Here is a 7,500-nt window from a genome sequence, read left to right on the forward strand (position 1 = left end):
CCTCCCTGTAGGCCGACTCGTCGTCGTTGTTGATGATGATGAGGCCCACCACCGCTGTGTCATCTGCATATCAGCCATAGGTTGTCTCTGTTATAGTCACTGTCTGCATCGATTACTGTCCGACACTGATACTTGTGTACTTGATGTAATGATGGAGGTCCAGAAGGAGGACTGTTGTATTTCACATCCTGAAATATTGTAGAGAAAGTCTGAGCCGTGGATTGCTGAGTCTGCATTCAGCTCTGACAGCTTCCGCTCATTATCTCGTTTTTAGCACTCGCGGTCGACCGAGTGCACATTTCCATGTCGTTGAATGGTTTTTTTTGGGGGGGGGGGGGGGGAAATGCGCTAATGCAGCGCGTTCTCTACTCCCACACTGTTTCCTGTTTAGTGAACACAGCTCTGAGGAAAATGAGACTTTTATGTCGGCCCCGCAGGCTCAGATCTCCTCCAACAACCGCCGACCGCAACAAAGAAATGCTGCTTCTTCTTCTTCTTCCCGGGCGCTCGAGGAGGCAGCCGAGCGTCGCTCACACAACCCGAGAGTTCAGATCCACATTCACACGGACGCTTCATTACACAGCTCTTCTCTGTGTGGAGCGGCGTCTCATGTGCAGATCATTCCTTTGGATATTACAGCTCCGGACACGTTTGTCTCTGTGTGAGTGTGAGTGGGTGTAATGGTTACTCTGGAGAGGGTTGTTTTTTTTGACAAGCTTTTATTTTCCAGCGTTTTCCTTTTGTCGGTTTGTCTTACTTCTTTTGGCTTTATATAAACCTTATAATCAGGAAAAAACAACAAATGTTACCAGTTTGTGCTGGAGGTCATTTTAAACGTTGTGAAGGACGGGACGTCCCTGGTGCCCTGGAGGACGTCCTCCTTCTCTTATCCATGAAGAGAGATAAACAGAACAGTAAATAAACTAGTGGTTTGTTTAGTGGTTGAGTCATGATGAGCAAACCACCATCACAGTCAGTAAGACTGTCTTAAGCCTGAAGGGGTTTTTCTTCTGTTAGTTATTTTAGTTTTATTCATCCAGGAAGTCTCACTGAGTTCCAGATCTCTTTCATAAGAGCGTTTTAAAGCTGAGGGGCTGCGTCTGGTTTCTATGATACGGCATAAGTTAAACTGTCGGGTCCAGGTAGAGAACTTGCTCTGGATGAAGCACGTCGGGAGCTTTAGGGTCTACGTGGCTCACGGGATTTTGCGGATGAGGAAACCTCTCGGCGAGTAACATCGTTTTGTTCAGATTCAGATCCACTTTATTGTCAAACACGAGGAAATTATTTTGGTCCAGTGTTCCAGACATGAGGACACCGTGAAGTCTGCAGTAAAACAATACAAACAACAGCATAACCTACACAATAAGACCACAACTTATGAATAAACACCATAAACCTCATAAAATAATTACGGAAATGGCGTTACGTAAGGTTTCTACAAGGAACATTAATGTATTGTTGGTTCTGTTGGTCCCTGTGGACTAAAGTGGTTTCTGAGCACCAGAGTCTCTTTAGAAAAGCTCTCCTTGTACTGCAGCAGGGTCTGACAGTCTGCCCCTCTCAGTCCTGGTTCTGGTTCTGCCGTGCCTCCCTTCCCTCCAGCAGGTCCAGCAATACGTTCTGGGTCTCCAGCAGTGTGGTGTCTGTGTTGACTCCCAGAGAGGAGAAGCTCTGCTCCTGGAGGAGGAGGAGGAGGAGGAGGAGACGCTGCTGTTGCTGCCAGGAGCTGAACTCTCCTCCTCCCTCCGGCGCTCCGACTGCAGGTCCAAGGCAAAGCCAGATCTGTATCTGGTCTCTGCTGGAGGATCTGGGTCTGTCCATGGTGGACCGGTCTCTGCTGGAGTCTGAGCTGAAGGAGTTTCTGGTGAACATTGGGACACAGACAGCGGTCTCCTGGGTCAAAGTCGTGGGTTTGTAGACCCACCCTGACCTCCTCCCTATGCGGACTTTGTCTCTCTCTACGCTACGTCACTCGTCCAAATACGAGTGCGTTACTTTTTGTAGGTAAAGCTACAAACTTAGTGAGAAAAGCTTGAAATGAGACGTTTCTAAATAAGACTTTTCTTGTTATTATTTGACCGACATATTCACTGAAGATTCATTCATTTAAACACGGTTGACTTATTATTCAATAATGACTAGTGTCTGTTCTTCCCTTGATGGTTTTATTCTCAGAGTGCAGTGGAGTCATTTACTCTGAGATGAGGTGTGGAGTCGGTCTCGTCCGCTGTTCCCCGTTTAGCTGGTCTTCCAGCACAGAGAGCCCCGCTGTGGCGTTTAGGCTGGCTGGCTTTTAAAGCTCCTTTCCTGCTGCTCCATAAAGGAGCCAGTGTGAAATGAACAGTTTCTTCTCCTCAGCGAGGGCACAAGTCTTTTTGGTTTTTTTGGCCGCTTTTATTGAGCCTCCGCTCGACGAGAGGAACGCGGAAGCCCAAAAGCAATCTTTAGAATTTGAAGGAATCCCTTTTATTTATTTCTGAACCGAGCAGCCGAGCGGCACTAATGCCGTGAGACAGCGGCAGCGGCGTCTCGGCTGCCGGGGCGGTGGGGGGGGCGGTGGAGTGTTTAGTTTTTAGGTTTTTTATATACAGATCAAGTACTTACAGGAGCCGCCACAGGCTGCTCTCCACTCTGTTCCCTCAGCCTCCTGAAAACAGAAAAGGGTTTGTTGGAAGCTGCAGGAAGACATTTTCTCCTCAGAGCTGTGTCCTACGGCCCCTGAACGCCCCCCCACTGTGCACATGCTGATGGGGATAATGTGTCCATTATACTAAATGCGGTCGCAGCTGAAGGACGTGATTGGTCAAAGAGCCGATCACGAGGCTGCAACGACGCCGCCGATTCTCCTGAAGTTTGTTGCTATGCCAACTGATTTTTCTCTTTTATTGAATAAATATTCTCAGATAATCTCGTTCTTATGAAGACTTCAAATCAGCTTCACACAGAGAGTAGAGAGAATCTCTCTTCATAACGCAGACACCGGGCTCGGACGTAGTTTTATGTTTTTGTAAATGTTTTAATAAACTACATCTGCAGCTTTAATGTTAAATATTTAAGGTTTCTACCGCTCAGATATCAAGCGAGCACCAATATGATACCCCAGTAGTACAAATAATACTCTTTTTAATACCTTTATTAAATGTAGCCACCTGGTGATGCATTCAAAGACACCCTGACATCTGAGATGTGAAGAGAGTGCTTTTGAAGAATTATAAGTCATGAAGAATATGAAAACAAACAGATTGTGCTTTTCATTAGAGACAGTATTCCCCGGCTGTTGATCAGCTTCACTCATCAATATCTTTGATACGAATGCCGATACGAGTTTTGATACCAAAACGACCCTTTTTACGATGTCTTACTTTGAGAAATATGAGCCCTTCGTGGAACAAATTTATATTGAAAATTGTCTAATTTAGCAGCTGTTTAGTAGTCTTTTGTCTTCATGAAATACAGACTGAAAATTGGCAAAACTTTGGTTTCAATCAGTAAATATCTGATTAAAGATTAAACGAGATAATGAATCTAACCTAACATTCAATGCCAGATTCAGTCGGTACCAAGAAGGAGTCGAGCTCCGGCATCAAGTCACCAGACAGAGATATTCATTTAATTTAAATACTTTATATCTGTTTTTATTTCACACATATCCGACAGGAAGTGTTTTTTTACTTACGATCCTAACAGGAGGGCTCTGGGAACGCTTCATCCCAGCGTTTCATTGAAAAACATTTCTATGAGACCAATATCTTGACAACATATCACCACTCTCACCACCGCTGTCAGGCTCAGCATCGCTCCTTTGCTTTTATTATTGGGCCACTATCTATTTGTTTGACATTTGTTTTCCCACCATGAGCACCACTCAAAGGGTACTTGCTTCATCCTTTGTGTCGATCTTGTCAAAACTCAATCTGGACGATCCTTCAGGGAGACGATGATTACGGCGATAAAAGCAAAAACTCACCGGCAATAATCAGTGTCCGCCCGGCCGATCTGCCCCCACAAATGGGCTTTTTCGGTCTTTGTCATGGTAGCGTCTGTCTGACATATAAAGCTAAAAAGACATTTATTTTTCTGGAGGCGGCCACATTTGCTCTCTCCTCATAGGGAACCATTGAACACCAGAGCAGTGTGATTCAGAGGCCTCCACAGCCTCCACTCTTCTGGTGTCTTTGCACCAGACGTTTGATGAACCTGCTGGTTCGCTCCCCTTTAGCCACCAGAGCATTGGCTGAACGAGGTCCCACGCTGACGTTGGGGGATCAGGTCTGGCTCACAGTCGACTTTTCCAGTTCATCCCAAAGGTGTCGATGGGGTTGAGGTCAAGTTCATCCACAGTGGATCTCTCTTTGTGCACGGGGACATTACAAGGACACCTGTTTCTGTCACCAGGTGAATACCTGGGAGTCCTTCATGGTCTTTAAATGGACAGCTGGGACTGTCTCTTCTTCGACAACTGTAAAGTCCATTCTGCCTCTTCTATCATGTCCCATAAAAGTTGAAATCCTCCCTCAAGCCGATCATAAGCGACTCTACTTTTGGACATAGTGCGACTTTGGCCCTCTGATTAGATGAGTCATGTTCGGGTGTAAACTTAGCGCTGCTTCTCTCAGCTGAATGTCTGCTCGTTATAATCACACCTGGCCTCTCAGGAACCGCTGCAGAGGATTTAATATGTGGGCACCGACGGGAAGCTCCAAACGGGCGAGATCAGAGCCGACGCCACATGGCGCCGCCTTTATTCACGCTGCCGTCTGGTGTGTTTTTTTCCTGCATTAGTCGCTCTCTGTTCGCTCTACACCTGCTTCTCAAAACACAAACTGTGGTGAATTCTTCTGAACTCTCATGCAGCTCTGAGAAAACACAGCCAGACTCCCGACTGCTCATTCGTCTCAGCGTCCACGTCGCCGCAGACGAAATGGAACCCGGGAAGAAGTCTGAGATTGTGCAAACAAAAGCACAGTTTGGTCTCGTTGTTGACTTCCTGCCACAGCGGGAGTCATGCGGTCTTAATAAAGATCAATACATGTTTTCTTATGTACTAAGAAAGGGCTGCTGACCAAGTAAGGAGAGTGCTACGTCTGTCGTGAAATTTCACTTCATGAAAACCAAATTGTTGTTCCAACTACAGATTGTACTCGTGCATTTTTCTTTAACCCAAAATGTGCCATCCTGTGGACTTTTGGCGGGAAGTTAAACATTAATTTGCATATACTGTGCGTGACATTTGTGATGTTTATAAGTCCTCATATCTAAGTGACAACATCTGTTGGTCATTTCCAACCAAAACGCATACTAAAAGTCTTCAAAATGAACTAATTTGTGCCTTAAACAACTTCAAGATTCTGGAAGGTTCGTATTCATAATTAAGAGACAACATTAAGTTACATAAGTCATGCTTCGTGCTCTCATATATAATCATGTCTTGATTGATGTGAGGAAAATTATTTTTTTAAATGTTTCTTTTGCATGTTGTCACTATGGATGGAATTTAATTACAGATCCGTTGAAGATTTCTATTTTCATGCGTCAACCTTCATGGTGATATGATACACTGATTAACAACAACATTTGAAAAAACCCTAAATTAGAGTGTAAGTTGTCGCATAAACTCTCAAAATGACAGTCGACGAATAAGCACAGATTTAAATTCGTACTAACAAAGTGGTTTCGTTGGGCTTCATTAACAGAGAGATGAAGTGTCAACTGTCTGTTTCCCCGATGTTCATGCTTTGTCTCATCCTTTCACCATTGTTTTCTTGATTGCAATAAGTGTCCTCTTCTCTGTTCATCACACAAAGTAAAACCAAATGAATTTATTTTTTTGAACCCTCAGAACCACGAAACCTGACACCAGGATCGAAAAGCATGTTTTCTTCAAACGATTGCCAAAAACTACACCGTTTACCGTAGCTAGAAGCTGTGAAAACTGTGATTTACGTCAGATTTTCCTCTTTCTGACGGCTCTTGAACACATCATGTGTGACAAATGCTTCCGTCAGAAAAAGCAACCAAAGCAAAGCTTAGAGTTGTTAAATTTCATCAAAAACATTTTATTCTACACGTCTCATTTAAAATCACGTCCCAACCACATGCTTTAACCACATCATGTAAAATCATTCAATCCTGAGCTCCTCAGCGCAACTGTGAAGCCGTGATTGATTCTCCTGAGACCAACAATCACGTGACAAAGATTCAGTGAAACTTTGACTGAACTGCTGCTGAACACAGAGGAGAGGAGAGGAGATGTGTGTGTATATATGTGTGTGTGTATATATATATATATATATATATATATATATTCCATTCTTTTCCAATTTTTACAGAATAATATTTTAACTGCGTTATTCTGCACTAAAGACCTGTTTGAGTCCTCTCTTCTAGCCGTGATGGTGCTGGTTCACTAGAGGTGCAGGACTTTTATATCGCAGAGACAAACAAGGCGACACAGAGATGAATGTGGAAACTGCCCGGAGTTCACAAACTTCTCCTTGTTCGTCAGCGTCCAAGTGAAACCCGGTGATGTGGACGTAATTCCAGATCAAAAGGGTAATTCCAGATAGTAAAACGCCTCCATGCGAGGCAGGTTGGCCAGTCCTCCCAGTTCACAGCTCGGCCCCTCGTGTGGATCTTCAGAGGAGGCGAGGCCTCAGGAGAGCAGCTGCTAATCCACCGTGACTCCAGCTTCACTCACTGTACGGAGAAGATGGGTTTAAAGGAAGCTTATAGAGGATTCACTTTCTGAATCATTCTTCTGCTCTCCGGCTATAATGCAATTAAAGTGTGTGTGTGTGTGTGTGTGTGTGTGTGTGTGTGTGTGTGTGTGTGTGTGTGTGTGTGTGTGTGTGTGTGTGTGTGTGTGTGTGTGTGTGTGTGTGTGTGTGTGTGTGTGTGTGTGTGTGTGTGTGTGTGTGTGTGTGTGTGTGTGTGTGTTATTTATATTTAAACCCTGCCGTATAAAAACAGGAACGGCTTCTGAGCAGAGTGAACGCCTCTGACTCTTGATCAGTGAAGCGTTGAGTGATGATGATGAGGGTGAGGAAGAGCTTTCTGTCGACTGCAGCCTTGTCGTGACAGAGAGCTGAAGGGAAAGAAGAAAAAATGTAAATAAATAAATAAATGACAAACCTAACCAAGTCCTTAGAGCCTCTGAATCACTTGTCACCACACTGTTGGTTTGGTGCAACAGCGCCATCTGCTGGTGGAGCTGATGCACGGTCATTTGCATACATTTAACAACAAAATATTCAAAACTACAATTGTAGTTGTGAATCCACAGAGAGCTGAGTCCTACTCTTCAGTTCTACGGAGCTGTTTGGCCTCTTTTAGCTCCTCGTTTTGGTTTGACGGTCTGCTTCAGTCTCTGTTTCCATCTAACGGGCTCTGATGGACTCACTGTTCACTACCTGAACAGCAGACAAACGCACCCTTTAGATTAGCTGGTAAACATCTGGAAATCATCTGGTTGCATTTTGGGAAATGTAGGATCCAGCA

General features: G+C 44.5%; 1 protein-coding gene across 4 annotated transcripts in view; it reads left to right on the forward strand.

The window, feature by feature from the left end:
* pot1 (protection of telomeres 1 homolog) overlaps positions 1-7,500 on the forward strand; it is a 56,279-nt gene that overhangs the window by 36,530 nt on the left and 12,249 nt on the right. The window lies entirely within an intron of this gene.

This window comes from Anarhichas minor, unplaced genomic scaffold (assembly GCF_050575085.1).
Source record: "Anarhichas minor isolate MPS153535 unplaced genomic scaffold, ASM5057508v1 ptg000011l, whole genome shotgun sequence".
Taxonomy (NCBI): Eukaryota; Metazoa; Chordata; class Actinopteri; order Perciformes; family Anarhichadidae; genus Anarhichas; species Anarhichas minor.